The 25,881-nt window shown below is 40.3% G+C and overlaps 1 protein-coding gene across 7 annotated transcripts in view; it reads right to left on the bottom strand.

The window, feature by feature from the left end:
- PLXNB2 (plexin B2) overlaps positions 1-25,881 on the bottom strand; it is a 245,272-nt gene that overhangs the window by 140,327 nt on the left and 79,064 nt on the right. The window lies entirely within an intron of this gene.

Here is a 25,881-nt window from a genome sequence, read left to right on the forward strand (position 1 = left end):
GGAGAGCCTGCCAGGAGAAGAAACGAGTGAGTGTAACATTCCTTACCTATTACTTCAACAAAGAGCTGAGACCAGGCTGGTGTGATCCAGGTTGGAATTCGGCCAAGGGAGGAGCTATGTGGATACAGCAGATAGAGGAGAAATTACAGGTCTGGGAATAGCAGCCAGGAGCCCATGTTGGGGCACTGATGGTGCTGCTGCTGCTCTCCAGCCTGTAGGTTTGGGGAATCAGTTGCTGCCCCACTGGTGCCAGACACAGGAGGGTACATCAACTTTGACTCCAAGTCAGCCTTCAAGCTAACTTCATCCTTTTTTGTGTCAAGAAAGCTATTTATTTGGAAAGATGATCTGGAGGGAAAACAGAGACAGAAACTGAAGTGTTAGGCACTGTCAGCTGCACGGGGATATTTCATGCATCTCTTAAAGGGCATCATGCGTCTCTTAAAGGGCATGTCTGCTTGTGCCCTGCTTGCTCCCTGGCACAACCACAGCACTCACTCAGCAAAGACTGATTTTTGATCCTAATGGCTTCTATTTACTTGCAAAAGCTGATTCCAGGACACACTGAGGGATAAGTGAACTGAAGTGCTCTCAGAGCACACGGGCTGAGGGAGAAGCACACCAAGCACTTTTGGAGAGGTGACAGTGTTAGGAGCTTCCCCCCCAAGCAGATCAGGCACCTCAGCTGAGACATCCACACTCCCTCCCTGTGCAGGAAGCATGATGGCAAAGGCAAGGGTCCCAGGTGCTCCCAAGAACTGGGGGAAGAGAGGTGCTTTTCAGGTCACCACTACAGAGCAAAGAGCAGGTAGCAGGGGGTGTGAGAAAGCACCAGGCAAGTCACCTCCCTGCCCACACTCCCCCATGTGTTACACGTTTTGGGGAGCTCAGAAGCCATTTATGGATGACTTGGCTGTTCAGACAAATATGTTGTAGGTGGCCTGTAGGCAGGCCAAGAAAATTGACTGCTGTTACTCCTGTGTGTGGGCAGGTGACAGTGACACCGTTCAGCAGACCCACTGCTGAGGTCAGCTCTGGGAACTGTGCTCCTAAAGGACCAGTTCAGCCAGGCAAGAGACAGTCTTAGCTGCTGGCAATTTGGGAGGATAACAAACTTCCTAACTAACTTATAAGCACACACCTTCAAGATTTCTTATCAACAGGGCTTGAAGTAAAACTAAAGCTCAAACTACATGAATAATAAATGAAAATTACTTGTACTCCTACACTCAACAGGGCTAAGGGCTTTGACTGAAACTTCTTTTCTTCCTCCTGCTCTATATCCCAGTACAGGTTACATGTAAGTGCTATTCCAGAGTAAAAAAATCTGTCCTGACAGCTTGTGATGCCATTCTGGGGAGGAGATGGGACCCCTTTACAGAATTTGGAAAGATGAAGGCCAAAGAACTGCATTGAAGAAATAGGGCAGTAAGCCTAAAGAGATTCTAGTGACTATGTAGCAATTAACACTGTAGCTATGGTAGCATCTTGGTGCTGGAAACCTGAAACACCCACATGCACAGGGACAAACAGACATTAAGACACACTGCGAAAAGCCCATTTTAAGAAATTAAGAATTTAGAACCCCTCTAGCCAGGGAGTCTGAAAGATCAACAGAAAAACCAAACCAGTGACACATGTCAAGAACCTGAACATCCTGGAGTGTCCCGGTTTTCCAGCTGATTTCAACTATTTTGTTAATACAGTGTTGATGGCAATACTTTGTATGCAGTTTAAAGTCTAAAAACAGCTTGAACTGAGTGAACTGCTGGAACAGCAGTAGTAGTGATACTACTATCTGTAGTAGTTCAGGGCAGTAAATTTGTACTAAAAGTAACAACTACAAACTATGTGTGGTTTCTTTTTTTTTGCTAAGGGGATTTATTTGCTTGTTCAACCCTCATGTTGTGAACAAGAGTAAAACATGCATAAAAAAGAGATTACAAGCAAAAGAAAAGGGAAATAGGAAGTTGAAGAACAGGTAAAACAGGATCGGAACAGTTTCACTTCATTACAAAGGAATTCAGCCCACGGCTGGATGATTAATGTAGGCAGCATAGTTCTTTCATAAAGAAAAAAAAAATACCCAAGCCTGTCTTTCTTGAGGAATTAACTGATGACTTTTTGTTCAGCCATAGAAGTGAGTATTTGACTTTTTCTGACAAATGAGCTTTTTCAAAGTGTTTGGAAAACTGGCAGATTCACATCTTTTCCCTTCTGGTCAGATGAAATTATTACAGCAGACATTCAGACAAAGTCTCAAATCTCTGTATTCCTTTAAAATTCACCTAGTACAGTTTGGTTGGCAGATGAGCAGACAGAAGGAGTGTAGGGTAAGGCTTGGCTCAATTATACTATATAAGGCTACATATACTACATAACTCTTGAAAAAAAAATTAAAGTCTAAATTATCACGACAGAAGGGCCACTTCCTTCTTTCTATCACCACAGATCAAAGAGCTCAAAAAATCTGCACTGAATTGTTAAAATAAGCCAAACAGAGAGCTTACACTGGTCTGCCATTCGGACATCCCATACACAACACGAACAAATCCAGCCTACACTAAATGTATACCAAATGTATCTCAAGGTGGCCGTTTCATAGCTCTGAAAGCACCGGCTGCAGAAAAAGCATCGCATGTGCTCGGTTGCTGCTGTGGCTTCAGGCTTCCCGCACTGCCAGGGCTGCCCCTTGCTCTGCTCCAGCGCCTGCTGCTCTCAGTCCTCAGGGCAAGGCTGCTCACGGGAGTGTAAGCGCTCAGTGGCGTGAATAATGTCTGCACAAACTCACTGCCCCGGCCTGCCAGGCCGAGATATCAGCCCTGACAAGCCCAGATGCTCTTTTGAAGTCAGCACAATCCTTAAGGATCTCCGAGACTACATGGGAGCAATACTCTGTAACTGGTTGCCCTCTGTCCTGACTGACAACCACACTGCAACATCTCTAAGCTTCGCTTGGAAGACCTTTTGCTAACCAAAGTCTTGTTTAAACAGGAAACTATGAGCTATCACAGCACGAGTTTTCATCCCTGGAATGAATCAAAACAACCGAGGTTCAGGCCAAGTTAAACCCAAACCTTTATCGCCTAAGTTGAAAAGGACAGCAGATGTATTTTTTAACATCTGCAATGATTGCAGCAAACTGTTTCAAAAGTAATCCCCCTGCAAGAAACCCTAGATTAAAAAAGAAGAAATTTCCATCTTGCATTTTGTGTGATAAACAATATTATTCAAACTCTTAAAGCTTGAGTACGAGAGTTTCAAAAGAACCTTTTTTTCTGGTATTTTTAGAGGGGAAAAATACTAAATTGTAAACAAGGAACTTTCAAATAAAGTTGCATCAAAAAGAAGTCAGGAAAACTGTCAGAAAAGACCTATCAAAGACAAAACTTCTTCCAAAACAGAAGCATCTGCAAAACCACTGCAGTCAAATTATTCACCTCTACTCAAACACCAGTGGCATCCATTATTAGGTGAGAAATTTGAAAAGTGCAGTGTAAAGCACCTTCTCTCTGTTTTTCTCATCCTTGTATCTTTTACTTTCTAACAAAGTGAACAAACCATGAAATTATCTAGCTCCATATCAACCCATCCATGCAATTACCTCACACACTTCTGCTAAGTTTTATTGCCTAGCAGACTAAAAATTAAAAGCTTTACTTACAAAGTGTGAGTAAAAGCCTCTTTTACTGACACAAAGTAGTATTGTTCAAATGTACAGATTCCATCGCTGACTGAAGTCTCAGTATGGTTAAAAGAGAATAAATCAAATCCAGAAAGTTATTCTGTGAACAAAAATGTTGTAACTTTCATTAGACACACAGCAATGAAGATCTACCTATCCTGAAATAAGGTTCCTTTTGTACCTTCCTGCAATAAGGCTCCTTTTGTACCTACCATGCACAATACAAACAAAACTCTTACAGGCTACACTAGACCTGCAAAATTTACAAATGGAGAAAACAAAAACAAAAGCAGAAAAAAAAAAAAAAAGACAAAGCAAAACAAACAACAACCAAAAAAACCCAAGAAAATTTGCCAGGATGGAAGACAGACCGAGGAACCTGAAAAGCATGTGACATAAAATACCTTTCAGCTCTTTCCATTTACAAACAACAACCTGGTGCTAAATCACACATGACCACACATGGGAAGATGGCATTTTACCAACAATGTGACCAAGAGTGACATCCTTCAATAATTTAGGATGTCCTCCAGTGAGAACAAGACTAACCCCCACCCCAGGGGGACTTTTGGAGGCTGCAGGCACAGCAAGAGGTAGCATCTCTACAGAGGCAAGGTCACAAGTTGATTCAAGAGGTGGAACGAGGAAACACTGGGTGCAGCCAGAAGTTTTGCAATTTCATGGGTGGCTGAGATTTCCCACCGGATTGCAGCCTCTCCTTGCATTAAGGAGGAGACCTGGATCCCCAGCCCACATACTGCACAGCCGCTGTGATTAGAGGGTAGGTCCTTACTCCATGATCTTTAAACACCATGGTGCTCTGGCATGAAATCTGTTTAACTGTGGATTTGTAGCAACAGAATATACTGCTCCCATTTGAGACAAGAAAAGACAACACACTTCAAAAAAACCACACAACAAGAATATACCTAATGTCATTTTAAGTTACAAGACATGTAAGATTTAACAAATACAAGAGAATCATTTATCAGGAGACATACCTGATTCAACTCTACCTTTTTAAAAAAATCAAAACCAATTCTTTTGTCCTCAAGCAAAACTAGCCCCTGATGAGATGCAGACACTGTGCTACATAGCCCTTTCCTCTCAAAAAGTGCCTGGGAAACAAGTTCTCAGCAGCTACACAAGTTCTCAACAAAGTACAGATCAGTTTGCATTCTGGAGGCAGTAAATGATTAATGTGATTTGAAATCTAATAAAAAACCCATTGACCATTTAAACATTAGAATGGAGCTGACAAGTAGAACATACACTTCCACCTAAAGAACTTCAATACATCACCTTTCTGCTGAGAAAGTCTTAGTTTTCACACAGAAAAGTTACAGCCTACAAAGAAAAGAATTGGAGGAAGGCAAAACTGTTTATGATGAATGCTTGCAATGTTTCATGCACTTTGAAGTCATAAAAACATAATGTTTATTTAAAAAGAGATTGTTCAATTGACCAAAATCGACAGTTTATTTTAAATATCACAGTATATTTTGCTTCTAAGTCTACAGATGAAATGTATCCTACTGTTCTCTGCTATTGCATAATTATGATTAGATGGTCAGTATGGTTTCTTCTACCAGAGGTTCCCATCCACCACACCCTTTGAAAAACTGGTGCCAGAACTGGTTATGGAAGGGCAGGGGAGCAGGGATCCTGCTGATTAAGAACAAGAAAATAGCAATAAGGTGTTTTTCTACTATCTGTAAGCCAGAGAGATGACAAAATTGCACTTGGAGCTGCAGTTCTTGTATTCTTACCCAGCAGAGGGGTGAAAGCAACAGCAGCATGACACAAACACACCAAACAGATCAAGGAAAAAAGCAGCCAGTTGAGCACTTTTTTCCAATGGCAGATGTAGAAACAGGTGGAATTCCTGCTAACTGCAAAATAAGGAGACAGATAAGAGGAGTGTGAAGTCCACCCTTACACAGGGCACTGCAATAGATACAAAGGTTTCAAAGCTTTCTGAAAAGTGAAAGCAGCATCTAAACTGCAAACAAACTTGACACGTGTTACCACATAGCCCTGTATCATGCCTGCCATGCAGATACCTAGCAATCCAAGATAAAAATTGGGGCAGTGTGTGTTTTACACCTACATGCACAGCCTTTCCTTTCTTTCCTACCCCATGAGGTCCTTCATCCCAGAGACCAGGCAGTTCTGACCTCTACCCAAGGCTGGCCAGGATTCTGGAAACCTTGCTGCTCCTAATCTTTTAATGATCTATAGAATCATCTAAGCAGTAGCATATACAGCACAATTCAGGAGAGCAGCATTGCCTTGTATGAAAAAAGAGATCAGCAGGTTTTTGCTGGTAAGATGTTTTACAATGTTCAGTATTAAGCACTAAAGGTACTTGGAGTAGATCCATTTCAACATTAGCAATTAATAAAGCTATGGTCACACTCTGGCAAAAGGCAGCTGCCAAATGAATCAAGGGATCGACCAACATGACACAAGGCTTCTCCCAGGTGACCTGAAGGCACCAAGTGGCTGCCTCCTTCACCCTGCATTTGAAGAGACACCAACAAGCAGGGCTGGCTGTTACTGCTGGCTTTACCCAGTAGAAAAGGGATGAAGGAAGATTTAGAGCAAGAATTTAGTACAGGAAAAAAGATTTAGAACAGGGATAGTGCAATGATGGGGAGCATAAGAGCATCAACTGAAAAATAAACAAAGAGGCACATATGGCAAAGAAAAAATGGAAAGATACTTTAATAATGTAATTAATTCATTAAACAAAATAATTAATACCTACCCTTTCCTTCTATATCTACCTTAGATGCAAATGGAACAAAATTATCTATTTAGAGTATTCTTCATTTACCAGCTTATTTCCAGGTTCCACAAAATATAAGACTAAGAAATTTAAGGGAAGGGAACAGGATGGAAAACACATGGCTTGGCATTCTCCAAAATTTGCTCCAGCCTCTTGGCAGTCTCCTCCCCACCATTTATTTTACTGGAAACGATCTTTCCAAAGAGCTATCTGGCATCTACAAATCTAGCTATTAGACATCACTGCAAGTAAGTGAGGCTCATTTCTCCTGCAGGCAAAAGATTTCCCATTTCTCCCTGGCATACCATATAGCAACAGAAAGGCAGCACACAAAATGCTTTTGCTCATTTTCCACCCCTAACCTCTCATGGATGGACTGCTCTGCAAATTATGTGCCTGGAGTCAGCAAACCTCAGCCTTTGTTTGCACCACAAATTGGCAAGGGTAGCACTACCTTGGATAAAGCATTCACAACTCCTCACTGTAGGTTAATCTAATTTAATGTCCCAGCACGATACAGGGAGGACTGTAAGCATAAAATTATTTAAGTGAAATGTTATAACTTATACCCCTGTGTAGCTATTTTTTTCCTCATCACCTATAAAATTAAAAAATCATACTTTGATGGCAAAAGGATACTTTGGAAAAGGTTGATAATCTAGGTGAGGATATGGTAACATATAGTGTTAACATATTTAGGGTTTTTTAATACCTTCATAAAAAGCATCTAAATATTTCTGGACTTTCACCTAATACAATAAACTCTCTAATTCCACAGAGGTGTATTAGATCAATAATAAGGTTTTTGCTGCCTACTTTAATGAATGCCCATAAATAATGAAGGTGGTTTATCTGTATCTGCTCTGGAGGGACTGTCATCTATCAACCCAATAATATCTGGTCAAACAACTTTCAGGTGTTAAATTAGATTCCCCAGCTTTTGTATCTCCTCTCCTGTAAGAAACATGGCATCTCCCCCACTAATCAGCAAAGGAGTTGACAGGAAAATATTGTCCCTACCATTCAGTATTCTTGTTAGCAGACTTGCAGAGATGGGAATTATGGTTGTGCAGAGGTAAAAACTATATGGAAATCCCCTGGTAGTACCAAGCTGCTAGGCAGCTACAAAAAAATTAGAGGATATTGATACTGAGAGCTTACAGTTAGAGACTGTTACGGAAAAAGCCCCTTTTCCCCAATGGCACCAGTAAGAGACAAGAGTGGAATAATTAATTCAGTGAGATGCTGAATAAACTCATTATGTTTTTGAAAAGCAAAATGTTTTCCTCCCTAAAAGGGCGCTCAAATAAAGAGAATGTGTGTTACATTTAATAAATACGCAAAATGAGGGTAGTATTAAAATAATTTACTATCATAAAATTAGTTTACTAACCTTGGAAAAATGTTATTTTTTTTATATTCACTTTCCCAAGCTTTACTTTTGCAAATACTCAATCAATAAAAGTGAAACAAAACCAAACAACTAAACAAAACCATATAAAAAGCCCCAAAACACCAAACCCAGACAAATATCCCACCTGCCTTTTGATTTCTCAGTCTTGCAAGCTGTCTAATGAAGAGGCAATTTATTGCTTTCCCAAGTACCTGCTTAAGAGTCAGAAGTTCAATTTCAGAGTAATCTTCATTTAAATCAAAATACACCTGCTCACAAGGCTGTACATACTAAAAGAGACTGACAGGTACTGTTCTGTATTTCTTTGAAAATAATAAGATTTCAAAACACCATTTTTTATCGGTGTTTATAAAGTAAAATGGCAGCACTTATGTTTTAACAATATGCAATAAAGAGAACACTGTTTTCCAATGACTATTCTAAATTAGCAACAGTGCTGAACACCAAATGCATAAATATTTTATTGCTCAACACTTACACAGCCTGTGGCTTACAGCTCAAGAAAGATGTGTATTTAAGATGACTTGTGATGATCAAACTACAGTAGGTTAATTCTGATATATATTTAATACTCTTTCTACTTGCAGAAATACTAACAATAACAATTTGTAACAACAACAAAAAAATCAATGTTCCAACTCAATCACACACCTATGATCATGAGGCTGGCTTTGTGCTTTACTCTTTCCAACACAGTTAGAGATAATCTGTTCTTACTTTTCACATCAGCAATTGCAGTACTTTCTATCAGTCCATGAAAGAAAAACTGTAACCTAGAATTAGGACACCTGAAAGCAGGTTTAAGACACTGAATTGCAGATTGCTATTTTAGAGTTTTCTGTTTTCCCAGCTAAGCAAAAATAATTATAGAAAAGTGCTAACTTCCATGGTATGCATTCAGTCTGAGCATGAATTCAGATTACTGTTCTAAATCCTGATCCACTTGGAAAAGCCATTCTGCTTTCTTGGTTTCCAACACTACCTTGCAAATCCCCAGCTGTAGGACTAATGGGATCATGAGAACATCAGGCATTTCTCAATGTTCTTCTTTCTGTAACCCTCCCCTCTCTCTAATGGAGGACCTTTGTGGTTTTCAGAAGAGGTGATAAATGATCCCCAAGGTCTCCAAAACATGCTTAAATAAAAGTAACATTACTTCAGGGTGGTTACTTTCCAAGAGGGTGGCTCAGTCTTATAAAAACTTTACTGAAGTCCCAGCTCCCCTCCATCTCTTTATGGTGCAACAGCTCAATTACCAAAATGCCAAAAGATGCCCATAATTCCTGATAAAAAGTATACATTCAAAGGTGCCCTTTCTGTTTTGAGCCCTTCTGGGTACTCCTTTTAACTATGGGCATCTGGACTTTATTAAATAAATTTAAGTAATTTAATAAAAAGTATAAAAATACAAAAATACTTGCAAGTATTTCTGGATTGCTTATAATATTTTTACACATGAGATTTTTTTTCATATCCTAAAATTTATCTAAGCATGGTGTTTAATCTCTAATGTGGAGAGGCAGGGAAGAAGATGGAACCTCACTCCAGGGAGTAAAATTTAACCTCAGCATACAGTTAAAAACAAAGGAAGCAGATAATTTATCAGAATGCTTGTCTCTGTTCCAGACTGCCTTCCAAAGCATCACTTTATTAATAGGTTATTCTAAAAAAAAAAAAAATCACTGTAAGTCTCAAAAGAAAGCTGCAGGTTTTTTGGATTTTTTTTTTTTTTGACATTGGGCTGCTCAGATAACGAGCTAACATTCCCTTTCAATTAATTCTCTAATTTGCCCAGGCAGTCAGCAGATACATACATCTTCATATTACCTGAGATGCCTTTCAAGTTATTCCTGTGTCTTTATAGTATTTAAGCCCTTGTAAGACAGTGACATGAAGTTGTTTTTAACCACTTGTTGCCAGCTTCAAAAAATACAACACCCAACACACCCAACCTCCCACTTAGATGCAGTTCTGAAGCTAAGGAAAGCTGGGATGAATTATTATCAGCACTGGGCTGATCTTCTTATGTAAAGAACAAGGTAAGGTCGCATTTACATCCGATAGAGATATGGTTACTGAACTGCAAAGAGAAAAAAGGACTGAGGTACAAGAAGAGTGAACACGGCACAAGGACAGCAAACCCCTTACCCGCAGGGGTAGTGGAGAGTTAGGCCAGGAGCAGATAAAGAGGAAATAAAAACAGAGAAGAGGGTGGAGGGAGCAGGGCTGGGATACATAAAGAAGAGGGGATAATGAGATCCCACAGGAGTAGGTTGTGAGGAAGAGCACAGCAGCCAAGGGAAGCGGAAAGCCCTGTCCCAGCTGCAGAAGGTCCCAGGCACCCGATAGTGCCCATGCCAGCTTCTCCTCAGGTCCCAGACCCTGCCCTGCCCTTCCCTCCGTGCTCCCCAGCATCACAGAGGCTGTGGGCAATCAGGATTGTCTCTGGGCCACCTCTCAGGCCAGGGGTTGCTGGAATGGAGGCCCCACTGGACCTGCTTGCCCACACAGCACTTTCCTTTCTGGCCAGCCAGCTGCCTCTTCTCTGCATACTTTATTATTTACACCTGTGCAGCTGACCCAAAACGTTTTAATTCAGTGCTGAAGTAGGTTCTATCTCCCTCACCAGAGCCTGAGAGTACTCTCAGTTCCCTTGCTGCAGATCGACTGTTGGCTCTACACTGACACTAAACCATACCTAGCAAGTTTAAAACAGAGCCAGCTGTCCCTGAATGGTGATTTATGTGCATTAACAACCTTGGAAATATGTATTAAAAGCAGGTGGGAGCCCACAGATGCCTATAAGTCCTCCTTCCTCTCAGCTGAGCTCCAATTTTGGAGCTATGGGCCCAGCGTTCAGAGTCACCCACGGGAAGCTTCACCCACACGCTCCCCCCGACAGACAAAACTGTATCCAAAATCAACAGCCCAGAAGCATAACCAACAGGTTATGCCAGTGATATTTATCATCCACAACTGCCATGCCACAGCCCAAACTAATCATGCAGAAAGGCACTTATGCTGTAGCTTCAAAAGTCAGCACAGGCTCCAGTTTTTAGAGGAAGCATTTTGATCATCCTAACTTCCTTCTCCATCTAAGGCACCCTGAATGCACCCTAAAAATATCATCATATGTAGCCCAGACCCCTTTGTACTTATTTCTTAATAAATGTAAGCCACACACAAAAAAAGTCACTGGTCTGTGCCCTGGCTTTTCCACCTGCTCTGGATGCTTGGAGGGAAGCAGCAGGATAAGGAGGTAGGAAACCCAAGCATGCCATTCCAAGCTGGGATGTACTGCACAACCTTACCAACATTATCTACTACTGACTAACTAATGTGCCTCAACCTGAAAACACTCTCTTTCTTGTTTCTACGGCACATTTACTTCATTATGTAAATTATAATAATCCAGTTCTGTCAAGAGCCTCAAGGTGCCAATAAGTGAACTAAACCCATTGCTTTGGTATGGTTTTGGGAATGCCATTGGTTAACCTATTGACTGCTAACAGATGCAATGTTAAAAAAAAGTATACTCCTAGCTAGCAGTATAGCAGCAGTAGAAACACATTATTGTAAAGCAAAGCTTAAAATGTTAAATACATTGGGACTATTTGCTGGGATCCCAAGATTTATTGGGGTTTTAAGAATCTCCTGAGTAATCACCTTCTTCTCAGGCTGGAAAAGAAAGAGCCCTCTCAAAACAGAGACAACCTCTCTCACTCACTTATAACAAAGACAGACATATGATGTGAAGTGCTGAGCACTACCAGAAAGAAAAACAAGCCCAAGAAGAATAACATCCACTTATCGTCAGAGGCCTAAAGATTTTCTGGGGCTTCACACTAACTCAAGTAGATTTTTATCCTTCTTCCCTTTGTTTGCTTCCCTGACTTTCCTTTTTCTCCTCCTGCACCATATTTCACCCTTTCATGACCAAGCTCCAGGCTGGCACCCTGTCTGTGCCTGCCTCTGCTCCTGGCTGGATGAACCAAACTGACTAGCTGCCTCTGGGTAAAGATGAAAAGTAGCCCCAGCTTATCCCACAGCCATCCCCATTTCCTTTCCCTTTGTACAGAAACCCATCCATCAGCTCATGACAATGTGGCTTTACTTCTGTAGTGTGTGCAGTTGCTTCGGGCTTCAGGGTACCACTCCTCATGGGAGTTTCTGCAGCAATGTTTTCCAACAGCCTTCTTACCATTCTTTTTTATTATTTTTTTTTTTCCACTCCATAATCTTTCCTACCTTTTGCTGTGTAAGTAAATTCATAAACACATCAAAGATATACAGACACTACAGATACAAGTGTTGGTATACCAGTAGCTATGAAAGAGAATATTATCCTGAGATTATTACTTTGATAAAACCATATTATTCCGCCCAACACAAGGATGTATGTTTTGAATTACAAATTAAAAGACATAGTAAATGATTGATTTCTTGATATACAGAGAAGTATTGGACAAGGTGGCCTACAGCTCCATGAAGAATTACTTCTCATGTAATTCTATATGTTTTGCTTTGCTCTCACTTTCCAAACCCAAGCAAACAAAACAAGGACAGCTGAACTGAATTAGTGAGCATCCAAAAATATCCAGCCCATCTTTCTTAAACACACACAAGAATGTTCCTAGTTTGCCAAAAAAGCAGCAATATTTTTAATACTGCAGCCCTCACAGAAGCTGCCTTTTGGCTGTCTGAATTACTAACTACTGTCCTAGGGAGATAAAACAAAGAATATGTGAAGATACAACCGTGTATAGAATGAGCAACACAAGAATCAGTCAGCAGCTGTCTCTATGCTGTCCCACATCATGGGGTTTTTTCCCTAATTTTTATTCAAACCAATGGCCTGTGAAGTCAACAGGATTCCACCAGAGTAAAACCTCAGTGCTTAGCCTCAGCTTTTTTTGTTTGTTTTACCTAAAACTTGACCTTCTCTCTGGAGTCACCTGCAAGATATTTTTACCTTTTAAGACCAAGCTAGATATTTTCCATGGGATTAGTGACAGAGGAGACAGCAAATAATTTTTTCTTATTAATAGCAAAAGTGACAGGGGAAGAAGTGGGGGAAAGCATTTCAGCTGACAGCTTGGAAGTGATACGATATTTATATACTTTTCTTAGCATCCATTACAAGTTTCCCTTAAAAACACAGCTTTTCTCCATTGTGGTAAGCTTCATGCTGAGGAATGCAAGGGAAACAAAAAATCTGGACACACTAGTCATGTTAGAATCCAGATGTTAACAGCAGAAGAAATGATCTCGTGTGATGTCAGGGTCCAGGGAAGACTTTTATGAAATACTCAGCTTTACAACAAAAACGTAGCCAAGTCTCCCAAAGCTGCAGGAATGTTAACCATTGCTAATTACTCTGAGAGCCAGAGCAGTGCGTGCTAAGGCCATGTAATGAATGTTTGGAGAGCAAAAAAATTTTCCATCAACTTCAAAAGGAGTTAGGCAACAAGTAAGGGTGTTTAAAATGGAAGAAGCTCACGCGTAAAGTGGGGAGAACTTTTTTGTTTGGCCGTGACCATAGGACTTCCCTCTTGCAGGAGATTAAAAGAGAACCACCCAGAGGCATAAGTACAAGGTGTTACATTTGGAGATACCTTCTCACAGATAGTGCATAAATGAATTAAACAAGAGACTTTGTTGTTTCTATACTGTGATTGTTTCTGGTTTTAAATGCCTGGGTGGTGTCTGGAAATTATGGACAAAAGGTAACCTGGTCCCGTGACAAATAGATTTGGACTTTGAGGTAGGGAAGGGCAGGGCATTGAAATAAAGCTGAGTGGTATCTTCCTGCCATATAAATGTTGATACGTTTTGAGAGAGAAGAAAACTACACTGGCGTGGGCTGAACTAAGGAAGCCTTTGTGTGTCTTTTTTTTTTTTTTTTTTTTAAACAAACAGAAAACCTCTAATCATTGCACATTCTCTTTCTGTTTTGTTTTGTTGCCTGCCCAAACATAGAGTTAAAAAACACCAGGAAGCCATACAAGGCTCCTCGGGTAACTTTTCCACTAACTCCAGCCAGCTGCTAAATGAGTCTCCCAAGAGGAAAGCCATACAAGTGACCACTCAGTTAAACCTGCCAGCACACACACACACACCCAGGGCACAACTTGGGGGCTATCACCTTACAAAGTCCTGTCCTCAGAGATGCTATATTGGAGGGCAGAGGTGCCAACACTTCTCCCTTTATCCAGTATCCAGCAAAAGCCTGACAGAAGGAAGAGATGCAGATGGTCCGGGAAAGAGTTTCCTTTCAGAAGTAAAAAGCAACAACAGATTAAAGTTTACTGCTTCTGCTGCTCTGTCCCCTATACCAAAAAAATCTGCCTGCAATCATGAGTCAGAGCCCTTTAAATAACTTATTATAGGCCTATCACTTTGGAAAAGTGCTTTTCGGTGCTAAATAAATAGACATTTCCTTTATGCCTTTATATACATACACATATCACTAAGTGATGCAGAATTAATTAAAATCATACAAATGCATTGCAGCTCTGGAAAGCTTCCATATGCAACAAAATTGAAAAGACTAAAAATATTTAGTTAAGAAAGACAATTAATGGAATTAAATCATAAACAATAAAAGCTCAAACACATCAATTCACCTTGAGAAAAACAATGCAAACTAATAAACAAAAATACAGTGCACAGGTGACTGCCACTGTCACCAAGGCCAGTAAATCAACACAATGGAGGAAAAGACTGAACATGGACCTATAGTGTCCAGAAGAAAATGCCAGGAATTAAACCAAAAGCCCCAGCCTGGAGAGGAGACTGAAACTCAGACATCACTGGGCTTTGGGAAGCCTTTCTTTCAAGTGGCAGCTGGACTGGTTTTTTCACTACCACTGGTCCCAAACACCACTCTGATCCAGCACAGTCAGGGTGGAAGCACACACAAAAGTCTCCTCTGTCATTTTCCCACAAGGGCATTTCTTTGCTCTATCAAAAATATATCTCCTTTTACTGTCATTCTCTTTGAGCACTGTGGCTGCTAAGAGTTATCTGGGTCAGCCCACGTCACTCTGGGTGGCACCAGAGGGACAAGGATGGCTCAGCCTTTCTGCCCAGCCAGTTCTGCCTGCACACACCAATGTCCCCCAACAGCTCAGCTCTTCATGAAGCAGACACAGACCTTCAGTCTAAAGAGAACACCATTCCCTGTTGCATGCTGCAGAATCTCATGTAGAAAAAAAAAATGCAGTACTGGTGAGGCTATACATAGGTGGGCAATCGCACTGTTTCTGACAGAGAAATCCTTTGTAATATATTATAGCTACAGAAATTGTCACTGTCCTACACGTCCCATCCTTGGCTTCTGTGCAAAGCTGGAGACTCTCTGTAGAGCAAACAGCTTTTCAGAAAGCCACCCACAGCCCTAAATGCAAATTCATGGCAGTCAGACATCAAAATTATTTTTACCTTAAATAGTGAATCCCATTTTCTGCTTTATCACAAGTATAAAATACTCTCAAAAAGTCAATTTGCACCAAATTCTCTAAGCATAGAAGATAAAAGGCTAATGCTAAAGAAGAATAATCTGTTTGCTGCATGTATTTGGTAAAGCTTTCCCAGCACTAGTGTGCAATGCTTTTAAGGAGAGGGATGCAAACTGCCTATTTTTTAAGCACTTCACCAGCTTCAGCTTCAGTCTGAAAATTAAAACTTTAAAATACTCTATAGCCAAGCTTGCGTCCAAGTGAAAATCCTGAATTTTGGGCCAAGGAAGAAGAGAGGGCCTCACAAATCAACTTTTCCATGTGAACTGGAGGCACAAGCCAAATTGGTTTTGGACCCTTTTTGTTTATTTTAAAATAGAATCACAGTAGAAGAGATAAGGCCCTTGCTTAACTGTGCTACTCATTGCTGAAGCAGAAGTTCTGAAGCCCAGCTTTACTAAAATTCTGTACAACACTGTGGAAATTGCTCTTGCAGTGAGCCAACGAACCCCTCTTTATCAGCCAAGAAAACCAGGCACTGGGAGAACGCAATTAATCTTTTCCAAGGTGGAGAGCTCAGAGGCTTTGGTGGATAACCATCCAGAAGCGTTCATTTTTCCTCTCTAGATTACAAAGGAAGTTTAAATTTTTCAGTTTCTGCTGCATTTGTATTTTCACCAAGAGGCATTTCATTCCATTCATGAAGCAAAACAAGCAAAGCTCTCAGTGCTCCAAAACTGGAACATTGTTGTCAAAGAATTTAACACATAAGACTGGCAAGATTTAGGAGACTTGATGTGAAAGAACACAACTAGGCAGCAATGATGACAAAAGGGTAGCTTGACAGATTATTGACTGAGAAAGCCTTTCACATCACAAAGAAAAGAATAAACAACATTTTTTGTTTGCCAGATATGAAACATGCAGTCATATAAGTAACTATACAGCTGGCTGACTCCAGAGCAGACTTTATGGGTAACTACAGGGTAACAAATAAGTTTTAAACCATACAATGCTTTTAAAGATATTTACAGGCTTCTATTTCTGCATTGTGTATTCCATACATAGAAAGAATTAAATTAGTTTTTCCCCAAAACTGTGTATATTGCAAAGCCTGTAGTCGAATTTCAGCATGCCTGTTACTAAAAAGTAAGATCACGATGAGCAGGGACATCAGCCAAGCAATCAGGTGGGACAAGGGCTTTATAAAAAAAAAATACTTTTTAAAAATTCTGGCAGAAAATGATGGGGAGAAAGATCCCTTGCACATAAAAATAGCCAAGAGGATTTATGTCCTTAAAAGCCTGTGTGTCTGGAGCAACAGATTGAACACTGGCACCACACCTGAGCTGCTCTCAGGGTACAGGACTGGAAGGGAGGTAGGCAGGCAGCTGGAAGCAGCCTTGGTTAAAGCTCAGCTGAGGGCTGGCAGCCAGGGAGCCAGAGCATCACAGCAGCAAAGCTTCCCCAGCACTTACCCTTAACCCAAGAGCTCAGTAATTCCCCCCCTGTGTTTCAAGGTACGTGTTCTTCTCTGGCACTAGCAGGATCTCACCAGGTGCCCCAGCTTTTTGAAGCAGCAGGCAGCATCCAGCTCCTCAGTTTGACTTCTGCACCCTTTGTAAGTACTGTGATTTAAGTTCTTTATGAACTAACAGACTTGAGGTGACATTCTCAGACTTTCTCTCATTACAATAATCCCCTCAGTCCCATACCTTTTGGCAACATTTCATGTGATCACACAGGAAGGCAGGTATGGAAAAGGTAATGAGGGGATTTTACACATCACTAAGAGTAACACAAATGCTGTGAAAATGCTCAAAACCAGCAAGACAGTACTTAAAAAGGTTACAGATGGATAGAAGAGTTAAGAAAAGCAAACTGTCTTTCAGTTTGATACATAATTGATCAGTCTGGCACATCAGAGAGCAAAACTTTATAGCAGAAAGGCAGGAGCAGTGAGAAAGTAGGAATAGGATGGACAAGAATTTAATAGGGCACTTCAAAGCAGTGACATTTCTGCTGGGTAGAGCTTCAGTGAGTGCAAATTTCTGGAAACTACTGGCTAACACTTAGCTGTTATTAAAAACTATTTTTTGCTATTAAACTATTTTAAGACAGGAGAGAGAGTTGATTTGTCTTTCATTTTAAGATGCCATATATCATACCATGTAACATGCCATAAGAAAGGCAGGGCTTATGAGGAGACAGAATTAATTTTGTCATGCCAAATTACATCATCAGGGGAGTAAGAACCAGTAGGGCTCTGACTCTTTTCAGACAGATGAGACTTTGCTGGACTTTTAGCAAAAAATCGTATCCCTCAGTTCTCGAACTGCTCCATCTTCCTTGGGATCTTCAGATGATGGCTACTACCAGCATTGTAACTTCTACAGACACTGGTCTCTGTTCAGAACCCTCAGGTACTTTTTGTCAATATACTGTATCATGAAAAAATAAATTAATAGTAATCATTATCATCATCAAGATCAAAGCTTAGTGTATAAACAAGACTCCCACTGAATCTCCATAACCTTTCCTTGTATCACTACAAAAAATTTGCTATATTTTCAAGGTGTTACCAAGGGATGCATAGTCCATTTAAGGAAGAGCAAAATACATTGGTGGCCCATGACCCAGACTAAAATTAAACTATCCTAAATCTGGAAGTAAATTAATATAAACTGGTTTCCATCAAGACCTCAGGGACTGGAATCATGAAGAAGAGAATCTTCCTTTTACAGTGTGCTGCTACTTTTTGGCAGTTATGAACAAAGGGCCATCCTTAAACAGAGCACTCACAGAGCATCCTAAAGCAGGCTCTTTCATTACTGCTCAGGAAACTGAACAATAGGAACTGCGATAAAGACAACTTCAAGTCACAATAAATACTTTGTTCCCATTTAATTAATGTTTTCCCAATACAATTGGTGTGTAAGAGGTCAGAGGAACAGCAAATTGTATACTGTAGAGATCACTCTGTCAGGTAGCACATTAAAAATATTAAAAATGTTTTCAATGACTGTTCCACAACATACACCAAGATGGAACTAGCAGAATAGCACGTGCAGCAACCAATTCTTTGTAAGTGCAAAGCTGAACCCTGTAATCTCTTTATCATCCTGTCAGTGAGTTAATGGTCATTACCATGAACAGATTCTTATTTTATCAAACAAGTCAAGGCATCACTGGTGCTTTTCATATGATAATAGTGATGCTTTGCACCAGAACTAAAATATGTACAAATTTTTTTAGATTTACCTAGGCTTAGCAGCAACTTTTCAACTTACAAACACCACCTTGAGAGTCTTAACAGTCATGTAGCACACTATTCTCCTTATGACCAAACCGCTTTCTTTCTCTCTAAAGGCTTAGAGGTGGAAACAACAGAGGAAGCTCTTAGCTGAGAAAAACCTTTCTTACACAGAATGTAACTCTACCACCCAGAGCAAAGCAACTGGAGCAAAGCAAGCATAACTTGTTTTTGTTCAAGATTACCAAACTCCAATGAATGCTGCTTTCCTTTATCAGCACTAAAAATATTCTAACAAACATCCTCATGTCAACAGTTACATATTTTCACAACACCAGTCTCCCACTGGGCTTTGTTTGTTATCAGCAAAAAAATCACTTTGCAATATTTTGCCTTTCAGCTCCCCTCCCCCAAACAGCAACCAGCACCACTGCTGATTTCTTTAATTTTTGAAAATGTTTTGTGTCATGCAAACAAACACTGAAATCAGTTTTCATTCATATATGCAATGAACCCAAGAATTAAGACTCAAGAATCAAGATTTAAAGGGGCTTCTTTATAGGATTTTTGCTAAGTGTGAGCACATATAAAAAAGAACTGAGACTATAGTGCTGCTCTTGGAACTTAGAAGGAAATTTAGTAGAAGTTCAATGATCTTCAGAGGTGACTCCAGCAACCTCATGGTTTTTTTGTTATCTCCAGACACCCTACCTACACTAAAATGAAAACAAGAAACTGAAAATAAGAAATAAGAAGCTAAGTCTCAGGTCAACTTCTGCAATACATCCCTGGTAAGTGTTCCTATTTCTTCTTTTAAACTGACAAAACCTAGTAAATTTGGGAAGTGAGAGAGAGTGCAGGGAAGGAATAGCTTCCCTCAGAAAAGAACTTCAAGCTCATATACACTTTACTGTGGTGCTTTTTTGGGACAGAAAATTCACCACATTCACCACATGAATCTATTAAATATGGGAGCTAAAGAAAGATAATGAGGGCACCAGAAAAAAAAATTAAAGCCATCTGTGAAGGCTGCCATCAATCTTTATTTGTGCTTCTGAAGGGATCCACTGAACAGCAATCAAACACTGTGGGCTGCCCATCAGCAATACACATGAATACCTGTGTTGCATCTACCTGGGGCCAAAAGCAAACCTGTGACTGGTGGACGAAGGCTCTTAGCAGCATTCCCCAAAGTCCTTCCTCTTCATGTATCATCATAGAATGGTTTATGTTGGAAGGGACCTTAAAGATCATCTAGATCCAAACCCCCTGCTTAGGGAAGGACACCTACCACCAGGATCAGGTTCCTCAAAGGCCCATCCAACTTGGCCTTGAACACTTCCAGGGCAAGAGGGGAAATAAACCCTATTAAGAAATATTTAATCAGCATGAATGTAGGTAGTGCCAGTCAGCAAAACACAGTGTTAACAACCTGTATGGTAATCTCCTACATATAAAGGAGAAAGTTGAAGCCAAAATTTTTACAGTATGATTAATGATTACTGAGTGTGCAGTTGAATTTACTCTGAAGAAATGCTGAGTTCAGCCTCTGGAAGGAAAAAAAAAACAATCAAACAAACAAAAAAACACCCCTAGCCCCCAATCAGGTTCTTTTTAACAACTCTAAAGCTAAACTAGCTTTAGGCTGAGATACTTAAAACTGGTTGTTTTGGGATGGTTGCCACAAGGCTCTTGAGAGAACTATATTGGCAAATTAATTTAGCCACAAGACATTATACTTAAAACCTGGCAGCCTTGCTCCAGGTTGCTTTTTGGTCTTTGCTCAGCTGGTCTCTGTGGGTGGAGTAAACATGCATTTAGAGAAAAAAAAATTAAAAAAAGAAAAAAACAGTCTTTCCTGAGGGCCTGGGCAGGAGAGCAAGTTTCCATGAGGTATGAGCCCTTGGGCATGCTGCAATGGACCCAGTCCATGCCCTTCCTCTATGGTTCATTCATGAGGAATCCCACTGCAAGCACACACGTGGCGGTACCATCACCAGACCTGCCACAGCTTATCCCACAGCTTGAAGCTTGGGGGATGTGCATGGGGGGGCTGTATGAGATGTATACACTGGCTCGACCACTCCAGGGGATATTCCTGCACCCAACATGCTGACAGCAAGAAGCACACAGGTCACCTTCTCTGTCCTGGAACTCCCAGAAAGCTGTAGAACAAGCTACTTCTGTTGTCACAGAACCACAGAATCATCCTGGTTGGAAAGGACCTCTGAGCCGCTTTTAAGATTTGATGTATTTATGGCTTAGCCTAAAGCACCTGAAAGGCACACTGGACCCATTCAGCAAAACCTAAATTTACAAGTCAGATAAAGCTCAGACTTCTTTTCACACTCACACAAGATACACATCCAGGATATATATAAAAAAGTAATCCCTCACATCCTTTTGCTAGCCAAAGATGCAAATCAAATGGCACTGGTGATCAATTCTTCTTGCTCAGTTCTAGGAAGAGTTTCCATGCAGAAAATGTCTTATGTGCTCACTGCATTCTTTCTTCCACAATATTCTGTTAAACTCTCAATTAGAGAACAATTAAAAAATGTAGTGCTTTTGCACTAGCTGTTTCCATAGTCAAGTACCTTCATCATAGCCACAATACCTATAGTGCAACTATCCACCAAAGAGAAACCTAAATCTCAAGGAATTACTGCTGTGGCATTGAAGCACATAAACTGCCAAAGCATTCACATAGTTAATAGACTTGTTTATGGACTAGACAAGGCTTAATTAAACCAGGCAGCTCTAAAGAACAGCAAATCCTCTCTCCTCCTTTCTTCCCCTCCCCCACCTTTTTTCATAGAGTATCTTTCTCCAAGTGACTTTCTTTTTCCTAATAATCTCATCACAAATGACAGATATGTTATCAGTCATCACTGGGATTTGACACGTTCTTAATACCTGTCATGACAGCTCTGAAGTCTGCATGCTACCCCATTGTATTCCAAGGCATTTGCAGGAAGTAATGGACACATCAAATAGCAGTCAATGGCTTTGCTTTATTGGACTGCTAAAGTAGATGCTTAAAAAAATTAATCCATGATCATTCAAAATTACACACAGAATAATTAAATTTTAAACAGTAGAGATACCTTTTGCATTCTCTATGCTTATGATCATCTGGGCTGCATTGTAGAATTTATTATTATATATTTATTATCACAGAAACATAGAACACTCTGAGATAAAAGGGAATGCCTCAATGTTTAAGAGAAGGTATCAGTGTCGGTATTAGTGAAGATCACGTCAGTAATTCAAGGTCTTCATTAAAGAGTTCAAAGCATTATACTCATGCTGGTAACTCATGCAGTGTACTCATACAAAATCTCTTCTGGTTCCTTAGGTCTCTGCTTTATTTTAATAGAAAACCTGATTTAGAAGTCAGGTGTAAGTCAAGACTATAACAAGAGTTAATGTCAGAGGTGAACACCTAAACTGAAATGAAGACAAAAGGATTGTGAACAGTGCCATTTACAGTAATGGTCAAAACTATAAAAACTGAAGACTAAACGTGAGTGCAGTAGAACATGAGTTTGAAAAGAGAATGTCCCCTTGATGAGGACACAAGGACAAGACGGAGTGTCTTATCACAGAGTGTTAAATACAAGACACACCAGCTAGCAGGTTTTGTATGAGTCCACTCCTAATGCCTGGTGATTTCTCTGGACCTCCCAATACACAGGGTTCAAACCCTCAAAAGAGGTGTGACAATACACAGAATAAATTCAATATAGAGCCCTGCAATAGATGCATTTTCTTTTAGTCAAATGCATAGTATCACTAACTTGTCATCTGTGTGCAATTCTTTTCTGGCACAAAAATAAAATAATTTCTTACTTTAACATTATTTTTGCAGTCTTAAACTTGCAGAAGACTATCTCTCCATTCAGCTAAGCTGCAAACATCATATAGCCACAATCTCTGCCAGCAGCATATGATCTGCATGACAGCAGTGTGCCTTGTCATTAGTAAATCCAATAGCTTGCTATTCTCAATGCATTTACAGTTTTGCACAAAAGCAGAAAAAAACCCAGCCTAACAAAAACAAAAAACCCACACAGATTTGAGACAATGGAGCCCTGTGCACTCCAGTAACTTAGGGCCCTTTCAGCAAGACCGAGCTGGAGTCAAAAGGAAGTGTCCCATTGACATAATGAACTTTGGAGAAGGTCTGGAAAGAAGAGAGGGAAAACACATTCACCACCTAATTAACTGCATGGTCCTTTGGACAAAAATATTAACCAGTACAAAGGGTCTCAAGGGATTGTTTTCATTAACAAAAAATGGATGAGCAAACTAGGCTTTTTTTACAGTTAAGTTCTGCTTGGTGGAGATATCAGAGTAACCCTTGCACCTATAAGCACTCTGTAACAAAGTGGTGGGACTTAGGGGTGGGAGGATGTATGGAAGATCTCAGAATGTGGCTTGACAGTGCAGCAAATCCTGTTCCAGGGATCTAAACTAAACCACTGCAATACTGATCGAGTATAAACTCATCCTTGCCAGCTGAACCACTTTCAGAAAAGCTGAAAGGCAAAGTTTGTATCAGTAGGCTTCATACCAGATCAGATACCGTCTGTTCTCCAGCAGCCAATGTAAAAGCATACCACAAACAAAATTAATATAATATTTTCTGATCATGATCTTATGTCAGGGTCTGTTCCGGATCACATCTATACCACTTGCTGATCCTGAATGGCATAGAGGCAAGATCATGGAAGCAAGACCCCACTGAGAAGTCTTCACAGCAAATATTCCCTTTTTGGCTTTGCTCCAAGGAGCATTACTGCTGCCCCTGCTGTCTACACTCCCAGTTATTCCTTTCATATACCCTCTCAGCTGTAAGCAAATCAACATGCCAATCCCTTGGGACACATGGCTTAGCTTATACTTAAGACTTGCCATTCTGGTTTGTGCTTTGGACATTGATTTCCATTGTCTCAGCTATCACTCAACAAAAGGGCATTTAATTGCTGTCTCATTTAGTCAGGAGGAGAGGGGGAGAACAACTTTTACCAGCCCCCTGATTGATGGCAGCCATTAGCACCTTCTAGCACAATGAGGACTTTACTAGAAACTCGATTTACATGTGAAGTTCATTGCCATCCAAGTGAATCAGATTTGCAGCTACGCTTACTTGAACAACTTTAGCGGCAAAATCTTCACAAGAAATGAATTTGCAGAAATGCTTATGCTGGCCACCCAAATAAAGGGAAAACTTTGAAGACTACTGAAGTTTGAGAAAAGCTTCCGTGAAGAAAAGGAAGTTTAGCAGAGATCTCATAGTTTTTGGGTCTCTTTTTATGCACTACCGTGTAGGTAGGTACTTCAACAGTTTTTTTAAAAAGCACAAAAAAACCAACATGATTTATACTTAAGCACAGCTAACACCAAGAAACACTTCATGCCTCTAAGTTCAGAATTGAATAATATGAAAGGCAATGCTGAAGAATTCCACAAACTATATCTCCCTTTGTATGAGCATTTACTATTTTCTTTATGAAGAAGGAACACAGAAAATTAATATCCAGGTTTAATAATCCTCCCTGTTCTGTACAGCAACAAGCCACATGCTCTGGTGTTCAAGACAAACTGCTGACAGTGGATTTTTAGTTCACAGCTCATTTTATTGAAAAGCACAAGGATGCTAATCTTCCTTTCAAATGAACAGAGCTCAAGAAACAATTAGACCAGTGAAAGCTTCTTGAAATACTACCTTTAATCAGTCCAGCTATGTGAAACCTGCCACACCTTCAGTAAAAGTTTGATGTAGTTTAATGAAACTTATCAAAATGTTTCAAAACCTAAGACGAAGCACCTTTTGAACATCAGACTTTCCAATCAGACATAGAAACAAGCATTGGGTACTATCAGACTCACTTTTGTGGTGTTTTTTTTTTTTGTTGTTGTTTTTTTTTTTTTTTTTGTTTTTTTTTTTTTTTGTTTTTTGTTTTTTGTTTTTGGTTTTTTTTTTTTTAATTTACAATGGGAGAGGGAGATGGCAAAAGGCTGACTTGCAGCAAGGCAGCGATGCCCAGCCAAACATGAGAGTGCCAGCACCATCTCAGCTCTGGAAGCAGTAACCCTGGCCAGGCAGAGACTTTCTGAAACCATGTTAGCTATTCCCACAAAAAAGCACTTCTGGCTACTTTCAGGACATATGCTCTGTTATTCACATAATTGCTTTAAAATTCCACAGCAAAATTACTCTACTATTACTTGCTTTCAGTGAGTCTACCCTTACATTCCCATCCCCTACAGGACCCACCTTTGTTCCTTAGTGATATTCATCTCCCCTGATGTGTATTTCTAAATAAGCTTAAATAATGGCTATTTTCATGCTTTTTCCTACATTTTGAAAAATAATTACTTTAGGTACATAAGTGAATGTGCAAAGGCAGAATGTACTCTTTTGCTTTAGAACTGCTGTCTTCACTTTTTCTCATTCTGCTGCTCACATGTATGTAAAACTTCATTTTCATTCCTCCCTTTCCCTTTAAGGGCAAGCAAAACTTCATCCACAAAAGCATCCAGAAAAAAAGAAACTTAAATGAACCTCCTCCCAAATGCTCTTGTTTTCTGAACTTGGCTGTTTGTAAGTTTTATTTTCCTCTCCCACTGTTTCTCTCTGATGTGGGACAGGAGACACGTGTTTCTCTTGCTGGACGAGCTAAGTGCTATCTTCCAAAAAGTACAGTCTATGGACAACTATTTTAATGACAGCTGAGGTGGAGGTGGCACAGGAGATCCCAGCAGAATGCTTCAGCTTTCCTGCCACACTCACACCAGGCTGGAACCAACACTCCTGATAGCAGCACTTCCAGGAGCACCGCCAGCACCAGCTGACTGCCAAATCAGTTTTAAACCACACTGAGGCTTCAGAACAGACCAGAGCCATGTTCAGGCAACCTCTCTGTCAATCTTTGCTTCAGGTTTCTTTGGCCACTTGAGGATAAAAAAACTCTTAGTTGGAAGAAGGTTTTACACGCAGGTTTCTTAGAAACCTGTCAAGCCAACACATGCATAATCAACACGAACAGGTCCTGGAAAAGAAGTTGATCGAATCTCTCCGATCGTCCTCAGAGACACAGTCAAACCTGCACACCTCTGAGATTCAGGTCAATCACACATCTGCTCAGCATCCCCCTGGGAGACTCAGAATGTAAGTACAAAATTAGGGCAAGCACTAGCACAGCAGTAGGTTGGACCATCTTGCTGGCAGAGACACAAACCTGCTTTCCTACCCAGCATACCATCTATAAA

This window comes from Calypte anna, chromosome 1, assembly GCF_003957555.1.
Source record: "Calypte anna isolate BGI_N300 chromosome 1, bCalAnn1_v1.p, whole genome shotgun sequence".
Lineage (NCBI taxonomy): Eukaryota > Metazoa > Chordata > Aves > Apodiformes > Trochilidae > Calypte > Calypte anna.